Source organism: Bactrocera neohumeralis, chromosome 6, assembly GCF_024586455.1.
Source record: "Bactrocera neohumeralis isolate Rockhampton chromosome 6, APGP_CSIRO_Bneo_wtdbg2-racon-allhic-juicebox.fasta_v2, whole genome shotgun sequence".
Taxonomy (NCBI): domain Eukaryota; kingdom Metazoa; phylum Arthropoda; class Insecta; order Diptera; family Tephritidae; genus Bactrocera; species Bactrocera neohumeralis.
The window spans coordinates 34154138-34174776 of NC_065923.1; the positions used below are offsets into that span (position 1 = coordinate 34154138).

General features: G+C 36.5%; 1 protein-coding gene across 1 annotated transcript in view; it reads right to left on the reverse strand.

Moving 5' to 3' along the window:
* LOC126761376 (calcium-binding protein E63-1) overlaps positions 1-12024 on the reverse strand; it is a 147215-nt gene extending 135191 nt beyond the window's left edge. The window contains exon 1 of the mRNA XM_050477480.1: positions 11915-12024. The gene's annotated coding sequence lies outside the window, so the exon portion shown is untranslated. The remainder of the gene's footprint in view (positions 1-11914) is intronic.
* Positions 12025-20639: the final 8615 nt, after the last annotated feature.

The following is a 20639-nucleotide window of genomic DNA, read 5'->3' on the forward strand; positions in this document are numbered from 1 at the left end:
AATTTAACATATGTATGTATGTTATCGTAAGCTCAAAGTTTATGTTTTTTGACGGAAGTCAATGATTTGTGAATTCTCTATTAGCCTTTGCCAAAATGTTAATCCAGTCAGAAAATAGTGTCTTTACGTATACGATTTTTTGAATAATTTCAATTTGGGATGATAATAAATAAATGTGTATACATAAAAATATCTTGCATATACTTCTATATGCACTAAAAGTATTTTCCGATAATTAATAAGAAAAACTACCTGTAGCTTAATACAAAATTTATTTATGTTGTAGGTATTAACTATTCAAAATATACGAGCAGTGACTCACAATGACATACAAAAATAATTGTTAAATCTGTGACAGAAGACACTTTTCTCACTCATGATCAAAAAATTTAAAGAATAACAAATTAATATTTTGAGATAAAATCAACTGAAATGTATTTTTCGTACAATTAAATTTAAAAAAAAAACTGTGTGGCGTAAATACGTATGTATATCGAAAGCCAACATTTCAAAATATTTTTAAATAAGAAGGCAGCAATAAATAAATTTAAAGCAAGTAAAATTAGAATTGGTGTTGAGGAACAAAATTTAAAAACACACGTATTCAAAAATTTAACGGGGTAGCAAAAAAAGTAGGTGTGTTAAAGAATTTCTGAAAAGCAAAGAATTTAAAGAAAAGCATGAGGTTTTACAAATTTTTAGGCAGGAACGTTCTAAATATTCATAACTTATATGCGGTTTTGTCATAAACAAGTAGTAATCACTTAATTTCAGGTCCAAACTAAAAGCGCGACACAAAAGATTATACCAACCAAGCTCCTGGACCATCTAGCGATGTATGTGCGATGTGTTCCTCTCCTATAGGCCAAAGCTGGCCACTTTTGGGCGATTGCTTTCTTGAGATGGCCCCATAGTACAGGTTCGAATTAAGAGTTTAGCTGTAGGAGAACAGCTCTTGGTAGATGATACCTTGCCAATGCCACCAAACAGTTTGCAAAACTTTTCGAACGGCTAATTTCGTCTTTGAAACCGTTCGCACCGATTCACCGCTTCTCAACCACGACCGTTTTCACTTGCCGTTGTCGTAAATATCTTTTTCATCAGCAGTAAAAATCGGCTTTGTTGTAATTCGATTTTTGATAGTGATGATTCACTCCTGTGGCACCCATACATTGAGCATATTTTTATATCAAGCATTATGTAAATAATACCAAACGGTTTTTGAGCCATGTTCAGCTCCTGGGCAATCGAAACTGTTCCTACATAACGGTCGACTAGGTATATATATTTTCTCTTTGATAGTATCCATCATTGACACGTGTTGAAACAATACTCAGTCAATGAGTCATAAAACTGTATGAGAAGTTTTTTAGCACAAAATCTTATATTTCTAACGCCATATAGCGAACACGATTAACTGTTACAACACCCCTTAAAAATTCAGTTAAGCCTGTTCAGATGCGTTTAGCACCCAATACCTCGAATAGTTCGCATTGACGACTTGTAGCGCCACTTTCCCTTGAATTAAACTACTTGAATCGGATCTTACAATAATTCTACGACGACTATCTAAAATTTGTATACCCGCTATATTAAGTTAACCTCGAAATTTGTAACACCCAAAATAAAACGTTGGAAACAATATAAAATGTGTATATAAATTATCGGCGTAACGCCTGTATGTATATACACGAATTAGTTACCCAGTTTTTGAGATATCAATCTGAAATTTTGTACACGTTCTTTCCTTTCCAAGAAGCTGATCACATGTCAGAACCACTGATATCGGAACACTATAGGATATAGCTGTCTTACAAACTGATGGATTGTATGGAAAAATAATTTATAGTATCTGGGAAGATATCTCCACGAAATTTGGCAAGTATTACTATTCACGGCAATTTCGGAATAAAATGTTCACATCGGACGACTATCGCCTATGGATGCAATTTCAACAGATTTTCATGGGTGATATTTTTTATTAAGTAACCTTGATTAGTAATGCGTGTAATGGGGTATAGTCACACTTCTGGGTAAGATGTTACAATCGTAAGGCTTAACCCAATTCCTACTCTAGCGATCTCGCCGCGCACCCTGGAAACGTAAGCAACCCTTATGTAAGATGCGGTAGCCAACCCGTGTTGCGCCTGGGTCACGGCTAAAAGAGAGGAAGCTTTAGCGGAGCCATTTCGGTTTAAGGGTCCGTTGAAGTCTAATTGCAGCATCTTTTCACCAGAGATGCGGCTGCAAGCGGATGTGGTCTTGAAACAAGCGGCTCGCTATAAAAATTTGTAGAAAACTTGAACCTGGAATGTCCGGTTCCTAAATTGGGTGGGAGCCGAAGCCCACCTGGTAAATGTCGTCGTAAAAGTAAATGCTGACATTACCGCCGTCCAAGAAATGCGATGAACGGGTCAAGAATGGAGACGAGTACGTCCTTCTGACATTTAATACAATGGTCATATAAATTAGCGCAAATCCGGTGTGGGCTTTGTGGTGGCAGAAAGACTCAGTTGTCTAGGCCTTGCATTCACCCTGGTGGATGAGCGTCTAGCCACAATCCGCATCAGAGTATAATTATTCAATATAACACTGATTTTCTACCATGCCCCAAAGAAAGCGTAGAACGATATGACCAAAGATGCCTATTATGAGGGCGTTTATGACGACTCTCAGTGGAAATAAAGCGCACAGCCTGCCTCGCAATATTGCAGTCGGCCGCAACACGAGCAGAGTGGGATAGATACATAAAGTTGGAAAGCGAGACGCATATACAGACTGAAAAGGAAATAAGCCGAAATGCGTGAATACGAAGAGCTTGAGAAGCTGACCAACAGAACGTTTCAAGACCGGTGCATACTCTTGTAGGACCCAAAGTGCTGATCTAGAGGCTGATGCTCAGAGCATAGTGAAGTTATGGACGGATGGGTCTGATTGAGAATTAGGACCAGACGAGATATCTCCTGTCATTAAACAAACTATATAAGTCCCTCAATATTCTTGTCCTGCTATATGGTGCAGAGGCGTGGACAATGAGATCATCTAATGAGTCAGCCTTAGGAGTATTCGAGAGAAGATTTATGGTCCTTTGCGCATTGGCAACGAAGATGGAACGATGAGCTGTGCAAGATATACGGCGACATTGAGGTATTTCAGCGATGAAACAGCCTCTACGCTGGCTAGGTCGTGTCGTCTGTATGGAAGAGAACACGCCAGCTTTGAAGATGTATTATTCAGTACCGTCCGGTGGAAGCAGAGGAAGAGGAAGACCTCCACTCCGCACTCCACACTTGGTATCTTGAATTGGCGCCAAATAACGAAAAGAAGAAACGACTGGCGCGCTGTTGTTAATTCGGCTGTAATTGCGTAAGTGGTGTCTTCGCCAGTAAATTTTTATTTCAGACTTTTTATAATTGATAAATGATCATAAATAATGAAAACGAGACATGATGTAAATATTGAATGCGCTGCAAAAAAATATTAATTTATACTATATATACAGGAGGTAAAATTTACTTAAGTATAATTTATGTATATGTCAAGATATGCATATATTTACATAAGCATATAAACCGTTATAATGTGCACTGCAAAATGTGAAACATTTTCATTTCAACGTCAATTGTATTACAAACATGGTTTTATATTAATATACGCATATGTATGCATGTGTGTACAACCATTTATCAGCAATAATTACATAAAATTACCGAAAAACAAACAGACAAATAAATTTTGTTTAAGCACATTTATGTAAATGTGAAAGCAGGTAAATAAAGTTCCGAACGTCATGACGCGACATTGAGACTGAATGTGAAGCGAATATAGATCGGCGATATAATTACACACATGCATATATATAAGTACGTACTTATATTAAGTACATATGTGGTTTCCAACACATTGCAAGAATCCGCGAAAACAAATTGTCAATATTTATTTCAGACAAAAATGTAAATTTGTTCTGACTTTTTTTATGGATTCATGCAGTTGTGGTTAAATTTAAAAAATAGGACAGAATTTGTTGGCTAAAAGATGTTATGATGCGTCATAACGAAAATAAAATTTACAGTGATTCGAATCTCGTTAACGTTGAATGGCTTATGTGTTATTCTATATCAAGAAAAAAGCTGCCGATCTGCTCTTGAATCTTCAAATCAATTTTGGTTGAATTCAAAGTCAAATCATTCTAGTACAGCAAAGGAGCTATTGAAGAGAAAAAACATTTTAAGTCCATTTTCCGATGGCCTGGTCGAAATTTAATATATGCAGTACTAATAGGTGCTCCAAGTAGAGGTACTTTTATCAATAGCCTTTTTTTCACAGATCACGCGTGAGTCGTGTCAAGCTCCCATGCTATTTTACGTCGAGATCTTATGTTGAAATTTAGTTCAGCGATGAGGTTTATTTCTGGCTCAATGGGTATGTAAACAAACAAAATTGCCGCATTTGTGACGAAGAGCAACCTGAAGAGATTCAAGAGCTGCCATTTCATCCAGAAAAAACAACGATTTGGCGTGGTTTGTCCATATTTCTTCAAAAATGATGGCGATGAGAACGTAACCGTCAATGGCAACCGTTATCGTGCCATGATAACTATTTGTTGTCTGAAATTGCAGCTCGTGATCTTTGACATTTGGTTTCAACAAGACGACGGCACTTCCCACACATCGCATCAATCAATTGATCTATAGAGAGAACACTACGGAGTGATATCACACTGTTAGACTTTTTCCTGTGGGAATATGTAGAGTCTAAAGTTTATGCCGACAATCCCGCTTCGATTCGGGCCTAGGAGCAAAACATCAACAGCCAAAATGCTCGAGTCATCAAAAATTGGACTCCAAGGATGGATGGACTAACTGAAACATAGCCGCCCGCGGCCAACATTTGAAAAAGATAATCTACAAGAAATACAGGTAAATGCAAAAGAATGTTATTTTGAGTGACAATAAGTATTCCCCATTAATTTGAGGCTTCTGTGTTTTTTCTTAAAAAAAAAGAAGGTTACCTTGAAATGGTTCACCCTTTACTTGAAATCTTTTGGGAACAACCCTGAAACGATTTCCATTATGCGATGGACAGATTCTTTCCACTTTTTTATTAAGCCTCATAAATGTTTATTGTTTTCGTCGTTGTTGGTGTCGCAGATGAAAAACTGTACCGACCAAAATATACAAATGAAGTAATCGTTTATAGCATCAGCTATAATATTTATAGTGTGTTTAATATTTTTTAATGGTCGAGACATTTATAGGTTAATATTTTTAAATACACAAAGTGTAAAGCTTTATTTCCAAGCTTTTATATGCATTGTACACAGTTGTAAATTTTGTATTTTCACCAAGATAAACATATATTCTCATATGTATGTAATTTTCATATGCATACATATGCCAAAAATCAAGACTCAAAATAAAGTTCATTAAAACACTGATGTACAAGTTCATCGAAGGAACGGAATACTAACGTCTAATACACTTGTGTTCAGTAAATTAGTATCGATGAAAAATTGTAAACAATTTATAACCAAACGGGTGTAATAGTAGGTCAGGTTAGGTTATTGTGGTAGGGCAATAGGCCACGCGTAGACCTGTTTTGGTTCTGTGCTATACCAGATGGAGTTTAGCTGCTAAGTCTAAATACAAAAGATTCCATACAAGAGCTTGATATCGAGCGATCAGTTCGTATGGCTGCTATATGCTATAGTGATCCGATATGGAAAATTGCTTCGAAAATTCTACATTAGCTTTGGACAATAATCCATACCAAATTTCATGAACATATTTCGTCATATAAAAGGTTTACTATGCAAAGGCATGATTTTGATCGTTCAGCCTGTATGACCGCCATATGCTATAGTGGTCTGATCTAGAAAATTTTTTCAAATATTATTTTGGAATAGGTCCCGTATTTACATAAGGGCGAAAGGGCAGATAGATGAACATGGCTAAATCGACTCAGTTTGTTATACTGATCATTTATATGTATGTACATATATATTTTATAGGGTCTGAGAGGCTTCCTTCTGAGTGTTACAAACTTTGTGACAAACTTAATATACCCTATTCAAGACATAAAAACGTTAATTTTGGCTGCACCGAAGATATAATATCTTCCGTTTCATATAGCAACTGTATTTGTAACAAAACCTGAAATCGGAACCGGCCAACGATTTGTTTGATATAAACAACCTTCAAGTCGAGGTTTCAAACAAGGCGACTCCCTATCGTGCGACTTCTTCAATCTGCTGCTGGAGAAAATAATTCAATCTGCAGAACTAAATAGAGAAGCTACCATCTTCTATAAGAGTGTACAACTGCTGGCGTACGCCGATGATATCGATATCATTGGCCTCAACAACTGCGCCGTTAGTTCTGCTTTCTCCAGACTGGATAAGGACGCAAAGCGTATGGGTCTGGTTGTGAACGAGGACAAGTCGAAATATTTTCTGTCATCAAACAAACAGTCGTCGCACTCGCAACTTGGCTCCCACATCACTGTTGACAGTCATAATTTCGAAGTTGTAATCGTCTACCTTGGAACCAGCATTAACGGCAACAACAATGTTAGTCGCGAAATCCAAACGCAGAATAACTTATATAACTGAGTAAGCAATTGAGAAAAAGTCCTCTCTCGACGAACAAAAGCCAAGTCACTCATTATTCTCGTCCTGCTATATGGTGCAGAGGCATAGACGATGGCAACAGTAGTGCAGTACCCGCCGGGGGAAGCAAAGAAAGAGGAAGACCTCTACTCCGTTGGAAAGACCAAGTTCTGCTTTCTCCTAGTGGCAGAGGCATAGACGATGAAAACGGTTTCTAGTGCAGAAGAAGATTGGAATCCAATTGGCGCGGGAAAAGGAAGAAACGACTGGCGCGCTGTTGTTAACTCGGCTATAAAGCGGTTCTACGCCAGTAAAGAAGAAGAAGAAGATTTTACTACGTTCAAAAAATATAGATAAGTATAAAGTTTTTACTACTTTACCATATTCGGGTTAGTTTCAATTTTAATTCTTCATTATTTGTGGTTTTGCTACTAGCGTAGTACATACATATAAATTGTATTTATTTATGAGATCATACTAAAATATTTCCCCACATTTATACCTGTATGCGTGGGAATTTCTAGACGCTTTTACAACCCAAATATTAATTGCAACTGCTAGTAGTAAATTACATACCTATGTGTGGCATACTGCAAAATAAGCAAATGACATAATCGAGTTACAATGTGTTGTCTGATCACTTTTAGTGTATAGAAGGCAGAGAAAAATACTCGGTACTAAATTTTCAATTCTTCTGAGAAGGCTTTTGAAAGCCTTATAAAAAATAAGTGTCCTTACAAAAATCTCTCTTAAAAAGCAAATAAAAAAGCAAAAAGCTCTAACTATGGTCAGAGTTGTGATCACTGCAGCGACTCGAATCAATATACCGAACTATTATGAAAGCCTCTTATTTTAAAAGAACAAAAAAATCAATTTATTTTATTCAAAATAGTCTTCTTCTGGTTCAATACAGCTTTTTGCACGATCCAAAAGCATGTCGAATGAGTGTTTTAGCTCGTTGGCCGGTATGGCCGCCAGTATGCCGGTGCAAGCCTTTTGAATGGCCTCTACGTCTGCATAACGCTTTCCTTTCATGGGCAAATGCATTTTTCCGAAAAGGAAGAAGTCGCACGGTGCCATATCAGGTAAACACGGGGAGTGGTTAATGGTTTAAATGTGATTTTTGGTCAAATAAACCTCTTTAATGATGTCCTTCGAATGTTGGATTCTGAGCAATTGTTGGTCGTCAGTCAATTTGTGCGGAACAAACCGTTCATACACCTTTCGTAAGTCCAAATGTTCGCTCAAAATGCGATAAATCGATCGATGTTTTGGAGATGTTCAATTCCATTTCCATGAATTTCAATGATGATTTTGGCTGATTTTTGATGAATTCACGCACAGTTTCGATGGAATTTCCGGTGATCACGGATTTTGATTGGCCCACATGTTGATCGTCATTTATGTCCTCACGACCACTTTGAAAACGTTGAAACCACTCGTGCACTCTGCTACGGGATAGACAATCATCGCCATAATCTTTTTTAATCAATTGAAACGTTTCGGTAAAAGTTTTAGTTCGAAGCTCATTTTCGCACCGATAACAGAAACATACTGACACTTAAAACGCAATAACTTCACTTCCAACCCATGAAATGTCATGAAACTCTCACTGGACAATCGATAAAGATAGCAGATTCTAACGCACCTTGTATATGTAAATAATAAGAATGACGAAACGAGTTGAAATTCGGGTGACTAGCTGTATGTTCGCATAATTTTAAATTCCATCTGAATTTTTTCTTTCGAGTGAACAAATCAAGAAGCAATTAATATAACGGGATAAAACTTTGCAAAAATAATGCCCTTCGAATATGCCACCATATGACAAAAAATTTTCAAAATCCAACGAAAACCCTCAGGTACCGAAGATTTGGAACCCAGTACCTAGAGTTGACTTTTTGCCGAAAATATTGCTCAATGTGTCATATTTACAATTGAAATTCAGAGAGAATTTTTTCCTGTTAGTAGTATATTTGTGTACTACAAATGGGTTGAATGGGGTCAATTCTTCCTTCGGCCCCCATATACTTAATATAAAGATTCTTTCGGGTGACTTTATATCGCATATGTATATCCGTCAATATCTGAGTTATCTTGATGAAATTGAGAGAGCGTGTTTTCTTATAATGGTGCATATTTGCACTTATGTTGAATAAAATTGGATGAAAACTCACCCTAGGCCCCAAAAAACTAACAGACATTATGGACTTTCCTGGATTTTATCGTTACAAGTTGCAAAAGTATGACATGTTCGGTTATACCTGAACTTAGCACTTACTTACTTGTTTTTTATTTGGTTTTGATATTCGCTTTTAAGATCTATGGACTGGCATTCGTAAAAAACGTTGTTCAAATATCTATTCCATACAAAAGTGGGTACCAATGAAAAATGGGTTCTGAAGGCTTTCAGGCGCGCAATGCGTTTTGTTCTCAATTAGTGAGAACAGAATGAAAGCGAGGGATAATAAATCGGATGAATATATGCAAAGAAATATTTCCCTTCCAATAATTTCATAAACTGTACCATCAAAATCCATTTCTTGTATGGAAAAATTTTTATTTGACAAAATATCTTCACGAAATTTCCCAAAGATCATTGTTCAAGGCAACGCTGCAACCTCCGAAGAATTTTCTCAAATCGGATCACTATAACATATAGCTGCCATATAAACTGAACGATCAGAACCAAATTCTTGTATGTAAACCTTTTTATTTGTGAAGGGTATTCTAGCTTCAGTTCAACCGTCGAAGTTAACGTTTTTTATACCAAATCATTTGGAATTGCCCATCTGGCCGCATGCATATGTATATAATATTTCTCATTCATATACGAGTACATAAGTGCATTTATTATGTAGAAATACGTGTAATCCGAGTAGGTTATATACTGTGAACTACAGTACACAGCAATAGTGTAATTAATTAATAAATGCAAAAACGCTTAAGTGGTTCAATTAATTATCTGTGTAGCAGCTGTAAATTGGTAAAGAATTTACAGTGCGGAAAACCATATAATTTATGAGTAATATTTCAATATTGCAATAAAAAACAAAAAAACATAGGGAAAATACATATATTTCATGATATATGTATGTATATTTCATGATATTTGCTTCAAAAATAAATAAGTGTAGCTCAAAATCTTACTATGTAATTACATTGTACATATGTGATTGTAATAGTAATTTTTTAAGACAATTTAAATTTCGCGCCAAAACGAGGAACCACGGTCATCAACATCAACTGATGATCAACACGTTAATAAAATAAAGGAATTGATGCTTGAAGATCGACGATTAACAGTCAGAGATCTTACTGGCATCGTTGGAATATGGGAAGTCTCAGTGAAAAGCATTTTGATAGATAATTTGGGCCTAAGGAAAGTTAAAGCACGATTGGTTCCAAAAACACTCGAATTTTTTGAAAAATAGCGTCGCTTTAATGCCTGTGAAACAATGCTTTCCGACTACCAGGATGTCATGAAACGTATTATTAGCAATAAGTCTTGGATCTATGCTTACGAAACATACGATCAGTTGGCTAAAGGTGAGCCGAAGCCGAAAAAACCATGTCAAAGCTGATGAAAAATCAAGGTTATGTTGACAGTTTTCTTCGATTCGTAAAAAGAGGCCGAGAACTCTTGGTTTTTGTACGCGATAATACACCGTCGCATACTGTATTGATTCTTTGTAAGTTTTTCGCCAAATTTTCAACCAATATCGTGCCGAAATCACCACATTCGCCTGATTTAGCTCCGCGTGACTTCTGGCTATTCAGACGACCGCTCCGACTCAATTGAAGAAAGCAAACGTGAATCGCTACGATCATTGAAGGCTATTCCGTAAATTGATTTTAACAACTGTTTCAAGGATTGGAAAAAACGTTGGCACAAGTGTATTCTGGCCAAGGAGTATTACTTTGAAGGGGACATCATAGATTTTGAAGAAATTAAATTATGAACAAAGTTTTACTATGTGTACCCCACACAATTCCTTATTGGTTCAATAGTGCGATGCTACGAACCGTTCAAAATTGGCGTTTGTTTCAATCCTGACTTCCTGATTTGAGTCATTTCTCAAGTCTGAGACGATGAAAATATTCTCTGCGAGCCAAATCTGGGGAATATGGTGGTTGCAAATATTCATACTATTTGTTAGTCGTATGAACAAGCAGATTACTAAAGCATCCATCGCAAGATTCTTAATTTGTAAAAATTGGTGAATGATATGACTTCCGCATTCTTTTCACATGTCAATGTCAATGACAATCGCAATTTCATTATTCACCAAAAAAAAAAAACCGCCACAAACCATCAAAATCGCGTCATTCCTAGTTGTAGACGCTGAAAAATAAAAACTAAAGCTCAACTTGCTTATTACACAAGATATGCGACGCTTTTCCTACATTCTATATATAGCTTTTTCAACGGACGAACATAGTAATGCTGTAATAATTTGTAATAATTCGAAGTACGGACTACCATTACACAGATTTCAACACTGTTCCTATCAATAATTCGGTCTTCAGGTTTTTCAGGAGTTACATGGGTTTAGGGATATAAAAAATGGAGTTTTATTGTCTCACTAAATTTTACAACAATATTCTCTAGAATTTTGTCCATTGAATGTTGGCAAGATTTCTCGAGAAGTACTCAACCGATCTTCGTGAAACACACATAGGTGTTTTAGATATAACATAATATAGAATTGGTCGGAGGATTTTTTTCCCTCACAACTATTTGGAAAAAAAATGTCACGAAATTTTCACTGAAATTTTAATTTTTTTGTAAAAATGTCTGCCAAAAATTCAATTTTCATCTTTTCTGAAACCCATGTAACCCCTTCATCGCAAAATGACAAAACTTCAACCACACTTTTGACATATAAGGGTCCTCAATTTAATTAGGATTAAGAATTCAGTTAGGATTAAGAAGCACAAAACAAAGCGAAAAGAAACTCAGCTAAGCACACAAAAAATCTTTTAAACTAAACTAAACTGACTATAAAAACAAAAACAAATTGCGCCAACTCATCCTGCTGTTGGCAACGTTAAAATTTTTATTAACGCACTCAAGCGATCATTTTGAATTTATTACCTAATTAGTAGGAAAATTGAAGGTGTCGTTAATAATTATCAATTTTTATTTTTAGTTTTATCTAATTCAATGGAAATAATTGAGTAATCTGCTATAATTATTGTTTAAAAATTGTATATACAAATTTTAGACACAATTTTCAGCTTAAATTAAGATATACATATACATATGTACATATATATTGATTAGTATAGGTTGTGTGCGCTTACCGCAATGGGGTCGACATCTTCCTCCTGATCCGAAATGTTGAGGTTTTCAAAACTTGAATTTAGCGACGAAATTTTGTTGATTTTTTAATTTAAAACTTTTGCACTAATTAAATTTTATATAAACTTCCCAAAAAAAAAACGATTTTTATTCACAAAATACTGCCACACAAAGCCCAAATATAATTAAAATATTAAAAACATACAAAAAAATATGTTTTCACTTATAACGGTTGCTATTTTTATAGCGATTTTTATATAAACCTCCTTTCAGCGGTAAAATCAAAACACAGAAACGCTGGAAAACCTTTCCCAAACACTCGCAATAAATAATTATAAGCAACAAATAATTATAAGCAAAACACAAGCGACTGCATAAATGTTCTCACAAAAACCGACAGACAAACGAACAGTCAGCTGAGCGTGCGAGTTTGTACGCGACTGTCACAAAGACACAACGAGTAGTGTGGTTTATCACACACCAAGCGTTCGATTCACCACCAACTAACCAGCAGCTGGCAGGTAGCAGCCAACAGTCTGCAATCATCTTACCGCACCTCCACGTCGCCCATAAATGTGGAGCGCATAAAATCCAAGAATATTGCGACAAAATGCGACACTTTTGTGCTTCTCATTCATTCATTTGTCAGCTTAATGAGTTGATGATTCCGATTGTTTTTGTTTTGTTTATGAGCTTTGCTAATGCCTGTTGTTGTTGAGAAACCGATCGTGGCGCAAAACATTGTTTGGCCGTTTGTTGTCTGCCATTAGTGGCAACTGATGACTTGTTGCGTCGATTATCACCAAAGCTCAGCGGGTGTGCAGAGGTTTTCAATAAATTCTGTTGATATTTTTGTTGGAGTAAAATTATGTAAGTTTATATGTTTGTATGAATGTGTTAGAATAGAGAATAAAGAAAATAAAATGTGGCGAAAATTAAAAAAAAAGGCTCGTTGATCAAGTTTGTGTCGCTTGAATAACTTGTTGTTATAACACCCAGAAGAAAACGCCAGAGACCCTAAAAAATATACGGGTTACCCACTCGAAGTGTTACCTATTCAAACGACTCTAATTTTTTATTTTTTATTGATTCCAATGACAAAAATGTATGAAAATAATCAAAAATTTAGAATCCATTCACTTTAGCTCGATATGGCCACCTTTTGCCTTGACTATGGCCCTCAAACGGTCAAAAAACGAGTGGCATGCTGCACGAATGTGAGCTTGTGGTATTTTGGCCCATTCACGTACAATCGCTTTCTTGAGCGCATCCATACTGGTGTATTTTTTAGTCCCTAAAATGGACCAGATGGAAAAGTCCATCGGATTTGCGTCTGGTGAATTCGAAAGCCATTGTGTCGATGTGAAATGATTTTTTAACCACTCTTGGTTAATTCTCGCTTTATGTGACGGCTCCGAGTTTGTTGGAACGTCCATTCTTTCCGGCCGAGTTATCGTGATCACCAAAATATTTTCACGATAATAAGTCTTTTTTGAAACAAAAACGACTGAACGCCCATCAGCGGTCAATACCATCACTTGCGATGGGAAATTACTTCGGTAAACACGGTCATTTTGAGAGTTTATGAATTGCTCAATAGGGAAATTCTTCTCATCAGAAAACACAATGTTCGGAAATTCGCCACGTTCGTGCAAGTGTAACAACTCCTTCGCTCTTTCGAGTCTAACTTTTTTTTGCTGCGGTGTAAGATTGTGTCCTTTTTGGAACTTGTAAGGCTTGACCTTTAGCTCATTTTTCAACAGTCGTTGCATTGAACTTTGCGAAATTTTCAGCTCTTTAGCCATTTGATTGCCACTTCGACGTGGATTTCGTTCAAGTCGAGCCTACTTTTCGAATCATCTCAGTTGTTGCTGTTTTCTTATGTCCATGGCGTTTTGCGATGCTGCCAGTATCATTGTAACGATTTATAGTGCGATACACAAACATTTTGTTCACTTCGAGATGTTTTAGCTTTGCTGCTTGTGATTTTCCAGCCAAATATAAAGCAATCTATTACGTTTAAATTCATCACATATAACTTTTTTTTCACAACACAGACTTGTTTTTGTACGCTTGTAAACAATGGAATGATTTGTTATTGGTGTAAATTTAAGCGCGCTGTCATTAATAGTGTGGTAGTTATAGCAGTTTGAATTTGGTAACACTTCGAGTGGGTAACCCGTACTATATATGAATGATTATAATGAGACGAGTCGATTTAGCCATGTCCATCTGTCTGTCCGTCTGTATATACCGTAACAAGCCCCTCAGTTTTTGAGATACCGATGTGAAATTATGCACACGCTCATTTGCAGCTGCTCATTTGTCGGAACTGCAGTTATCGGATCACTGTAGCATATAGCTGTCAAACAAACTGAACGATCGGAATCATGTGCTTGTATGGAAAACTTTTTTATTTAACGAGATACCTTTACCAAACTTGGCATAAAACTGATTGATCAAAATCATGTTCTTGCAAAAAAATTTTTGTGTATTTTCACGTTTTTTCTTATGTTGCTGAAAGAGCAACTACAGTTCCCAAAAATTATTACAGAGGAACTCTCAATTATAAAACAATTTCTACATCGTTTTTGGATTCATAAAACCGTTAACGACGACATATGTACATTTGATCGGTATTTTAGAGATTATGTGAAATAATTCTCCTATACCTTTCTACTTCAATAGCGGTAAAATCGTAGAAGTCAGAACGAGGTACTATACATAAATCGATATAGAAATCCATCCACCAACAGTGCTCTTAGTACTGTTTTCATAAATGAAAGACTAAGAATACATCTGAAAAGACCGACCGACCATTGAGCTATAAATGTATTTTGTGCGCTTTCAATTTAAAATCTCGATGTAAAATGGACCAATTCATTCCATTCGTCAGTCCGAGTTGCAGCGATCGGCACCAAATCGACTCTCCACGGTCTTCGTGTGCAATCTCAGCTACGTCTGCTATACAAGTATTTTCTTTGCTATGTGCTGGATGTGGTCTTTTCAGTCGAATAGTATCCGATAATGAATGAAGGGTCTCAAGATGAGTGATGGTGTTGCGAATAGTGCGCTCATTAGGCTGATTATGTTGACTATAAGTTGAGCGAAGCGCGGGAAACACATACTCTAAAGAAGGTGAATTTTCGTAATAAAGTTGAACGATTTGTAATTGTTGTTCAGACGTTGGTCTTTCCATGATGAAATGTCAAAAAATACTGAACAAAAAAACATGCTGCTATAACTGCTTGGCACGACTCATATATGATCTGTCAAAACAATGTACCTCTACTTGGATCACCCTATAGTGATTTCTGCCTACTGCATAGATGAAACCTAAAAAAATCTGTTCTAGAAGATATTGTCCATACTATGAAAAAAGTAATCATTACTGGATAAAATGGCGACGTTTAAAAAAAGTTGAATTCTATCCCAAATTTTAATCGTTTTTGGCCTGCCAGATCAGACAGGTATGCGGAAGTAATCACTCAAACAAATTCGAAAAATGTTGTTTTGACAAAAACTCATTTAGAGAGAAACTGACTGAACTGATTAAGCTACACATTAAAAGGTTCGAAACAATTTTCAGATATCGCTTTAAAAATATGATTTTTAAAGGTATACCCATTCAAAATTTGAAAAAAACGGTTCTTCCTAATTTCATACTCGATCTGCCTCCTTAAACAAACTTGCATGCATACAAATGTTAAGTACATATAGAAACGATAATGTTATAAACATATATTCCGATCATCTCAACATGGCTGAAGAGCAACAAAAAATATTTTTATTAGGTCGTGGGCGCGTGCGAAAAACAATAACAATGAAAATCGCAATAAAAATTACTACTTGAATATTTGATAATAAAAACATTGCAATATACTAGTATGTATGTTTGTATTATAGAATGGTAAATAAAAATACAAAAATACAAACATTTCGCCAACGCTTCTATTTTACTGGAAAATCATCGACGGAGTGAAATTATTGAAGTACGAAATATTTTTAATAGTTAGTGGTTATGACTGTGCAGAGCAAAAAAATTGTTGAAGATGCTCATATAGCTTTTATACCCTGAGTAGGGTATATTAAATTTGCCCAGAAGGAAACGTCGGAGATTCTATAAAATATACGATATGCATATAAATGATCAGCATGGCAAGCTGAGTTGATTTAACCATGTGCGTCTAGTCCCTTCTTTTGAGATATATATCTGAAATTTTGCACACATTACATTCCTCATCGATAAGCTGCTCATTTTTCGGAACCGCCGATAACGAACCACTATAGCCTATAGCTTTCATACAAACTGAACGATCCATATCAATTTTTTGTATGGAAAACTTTTTCATTTGAAAAGATATATGCACAAAATTTTTATGGATTATTGTCTATCTATAACGAGTGATCCAAAAGGTACTTTTTTCCATAACCTTTTTTGAAAGATACTCGTATGCTTTGTGTTATTTTTGTTCAGTATTGTTTGGTATTTCATCATGGAAGGACTTACGCCTGAACAACGTTTACAAATCGTTCAAATTTATTTCGAAAATTCACGTTCTGTAAAGAATGTGTTTTGTGCGCTTCGCTTAACTTATAGTCAATATAATCGGCCTACTGAGCGCTCTATTCGCAACATCTTCACCCATCTTGAGATCCAGCATTCATTATTGGATTATATTCGACCGAATAGACCACATCTAGCAAACATTGAAGAAAATATAGCAGTCGTAGCTGAGAGTGTAACGAAGACCGGGGAGAGTCGATTCGACGCCATTCTCAGCAATTGGGACCGATATATGCAACGACTTGGCGCAGTCTACGTCGATAAATTGAAAGCGTACAAAATACAGCTTGTGCAAGAACTGAAGCCAATCTACTTTCCCAAGCGACATCGCTTCGCTTTATGGGCTCTTAAAAGTTCCAAGGTGATCCAACGTTTTCAAGCCAAATTTTGTACAGCGATTTTTATGGCTCAATGGGTATGTAAACAAGGAAACTTTGCCGCATTCGGGACGAAGAGCAACCTGAAAAAATTCAAGAGCTACCATTTCGAAACTTAGAAACGGTTAGGTGTAGATAGTGGGTCGGTGGAATCATCAGTCCATATTTCTTCAAAAATAATGCCGGTGAGAACGTAACTGTCAATGGCAACCGTTATCGCGCCACGATAGTCGACTATTTGATGCCTGAAATTGAAGCTCGTGATCTCGGCGACATTTGGGTTCAACAAGATAGCGCCACTTTCCCCGCATAGTATCCTTCAATGGATTTATTGAGAGAACACTCCCGTGAGCAGATAATTTCACGTTTTGGGCCGCCGATTGACCACCAAGATCGTGCGACATCACGCGTTAGATTTTTTGCAGTGGGAATACGTAAAGCCTAAAGTCTATACGGACAATCCCGCTTCGATCCAGGCCTTGGAGTAAGACATCACGCGTATCATTCGCCAGTTACCAGGCGAAATACTCGAACGAGTCATCGAAAATTGGACTCAACGGATGGACCACCTGAAACGTACACGCAGTCAACATTTGAAAGAGATAATCGTCAAAATATAATAGCCAAAGAATGTTCTTTCGAATGATAATAAACATTCCCCATTCAGTTTGAAGTTTCTGTGTTTTTTCTTAAAAAAGTAGTGAACCTCGATTTTGTATTTGTATTTGTGAAGGGTATTCTAGCTTCCGTGCAACCTAAGTTAACGTTGTTTTGTTGCTTCTTATCTTATTTTTGTTTCCTGGTTTTGTAAAATTTTCCTTGTTGCTTGTAGTAAAACAAAAATGTATTCGCAAAATATTAGCAACTCGCCCACAAAAATAAAAATATTCACCATAAATTTATTGCACTTTGCTTTTATGACCAAATATTGCACCGCTGTCATGCATTTGTTACATGCAACAACGTCAAGATGTGACAGAAAAACATTTTTGACAAAATTTCTATTATTTTTTTCTTTTCGTTTTGCATTTTCATCTAAAAGAAAGCCGAGACATTTTCATTTTTAAACCTGCATATGCTGCGAAAAACAATTTCTTTTATTTTATTTTCAGAAAGAGTACATATCTATGTGCATACATACATACATACTTGTACATATACCTATGTATTAGAACTAATAATAGACTAAAAATGATAGACAAAAATGTATTTTTATGAACAATTTTATATATTGACAGGTGCTGTTTACACGTACATAAGTATACATAACACTACTGTGGACAAAAAATAGTAAGACTTTTTAATTTAAATTTCGTGCAAAAACCCATTAATCGAAATAATTTTTTTCTAGGTTGGTATGATTCACATTAGTGTGAAATTATTCAACAAATAAGTTCCATAAAATTTTGTGTGCGGAATCAAATTTCTGCTATCGAAATGTTCAGAAAGTTGGAAAATGCCTTCGGTGGAAATTGTTTATCGCGAGAAAGTGTTTTTGATTGGTACAAATGATTCAAAGAGGCTGGAGAACGCATTGACGACGAGCCATGGCCTGGACGGCCATTAACATCAACTGATGATCACCACTCCAATAAAATAAAGGAATTCGAATTGGAGAATCAACGACTTACAGTCAGAGGTTCCCTTGGCATCGTTGGAATTTTCGAAAAATGATTTAAAAGCATTTTGAAAGATCATTTGGGCCTAAGAAAAGTGGAAACATGATTGGTTCCAAAATCCATAATTTTTTTCGAAAAAGCGGCTGTGAAAAAATGCTTTCCGACCACCAGGATGTCATAAAACATATTCTTACTGCCGATGAGTCTTGAATCCATGCTTACGACCCGGAAACAGACGATCAATCGGCCGAATATTGTGGAAAAGGTGAGCCGAAGCCAAAAAAAACCACGACAAAGCGGTTCAAAAAATGATGTGACAGTTTCATTCGATTATCGAGATGTGGTGCAACTCCAAATTCTTTGCGGCCGGCCTAACTATCAACAAGAAATACTATTTGAGTGTAATGCGTCGTTTTCGTGAATACAGTGAAGACATTAAACGTGAATCGCTACGTACATTGAGGAATATTCCGGAAATTGACTTCAACCATTGTAGATAGAAAAGCGAGCTATTTTTTATTATGCCCTCTCCTACATCGCATATGGTCACAAACGTCCAGAACTCTGAATAATTCCCTTCCTTGATTTTTAGGCAATCTATAATCAGGCGTTCTGTAGTTTCCTGTTCCTGTCGCAAAACCGGCAGTTTGCGCAAGATGCTATGCCCATGTTGGATAAGTGCTTCTTGCAGTGCCAGTAAGGAGACGGAATTTGTCTTGGGGTTGATCATATCTCTAAACCTTGCAATTTAGTAACCTCCCAGTAGTAACTTGGTGTGGCGCATTCCTGTTGCCTGCTGCCACTCTCTCCTCCGGCGGAATAACTCCTTTATGGAATGGAACCCACCGCAACGCATGGTTCTTGCCCCATCATCCTGGAAGCCGCCATAGAGCTGGCTAGTTCGTCGGCAAGCTCATTGCCGGCTACCCCATTATGCCCCGGCACCCAGTTCAGGTGGATAGTTTGGTATGTGAAATTTACCCTTTTCGTAAGGACGTCTTTTGGAAGAAGGACCCTTGGTGTGTCTTCCCCTAAGGCCTTCACTTGTTCGGACGAGATTATCTTCTTTTTGCCGAAACTCTCTGCTGCCATGAGCAACATAGTATACTTCGCTGCTTGTTTGAACACTAGATGCAGCGGTGTGAGCTCCAGCATGACTTCAAGTGCTGCGGTTGGGCAAGTGCGTATTGTCCTTGAAGCGCAGATTCAGGCGAGTCTTTGCAGCTTCGATAGTTGAAGGCCTACCGAAAACTGCGTTCCCTTCGATGTTCTTGCAACCGCTTCATAAGTGACAATAGGCCTTACGATCACGGTATACACCTATCTGATGATACATGGCTTGCAGTTTTAGGATCTACCGGCTAGGCGTCCGCATGTCGTTAGTTCCACGTGCCCATTCCACCATAAGGTTGAGTTTAATGTGAGGCCTAGGTAATTTAACCTATGATATAACAGTGTCTAAACTGCTCGTCCTTTACAATAACAGGAAGAACACGATTTGAACAAAATATCATTTCCTGTATCTTTCGTTAGGTATATCGAAATCAAACCCTTCCATCCCATTAAAAACTGGTCTACGTAGCCGTATCGGACCCGGATATATGTATGTACATACATATATCCAGCCAAATATTATTTCCCTAATTTTTTTTATTTTTCTGCCCCTACAACAACAGTAGAAACCTTGATTTTATTTTTTTTCTCTTGTCCTTTTAGTCCAAAACGGATTGTTGGTTTATATACAAACCTTATCAATAATTAATATGTAAATGTGTTCAGTTAACAGCGACGTAAACAGAAAATTTAGCAGATGTTAGACTGGCATGTTAGATTGTTGTTTTCCTGTTTTTGAAATTTCAGCGCAATTTAAGTATTACGAACAAAATACGCTCACAATTTTTTTGCAACAATTTACTTTTTGCCTTTTATTTATATTGACAATTTTTTTAATTAACATAATTCAAATGCACTCATTATTTATTTCCAATTTGGCGCTAAAAGTGGCACACTGAAGCAACTATGTATAAATCCATACGTATAGAAAAATTATTTATTGCGATTATTGCGTCAAAGGCTATTGGAAATTACATTTTAAGTTGCTAATTGTATAGGATTTGCTGACAGCATTAATGCATGTTTGTAACTATGTTTGCATAGCCACTCT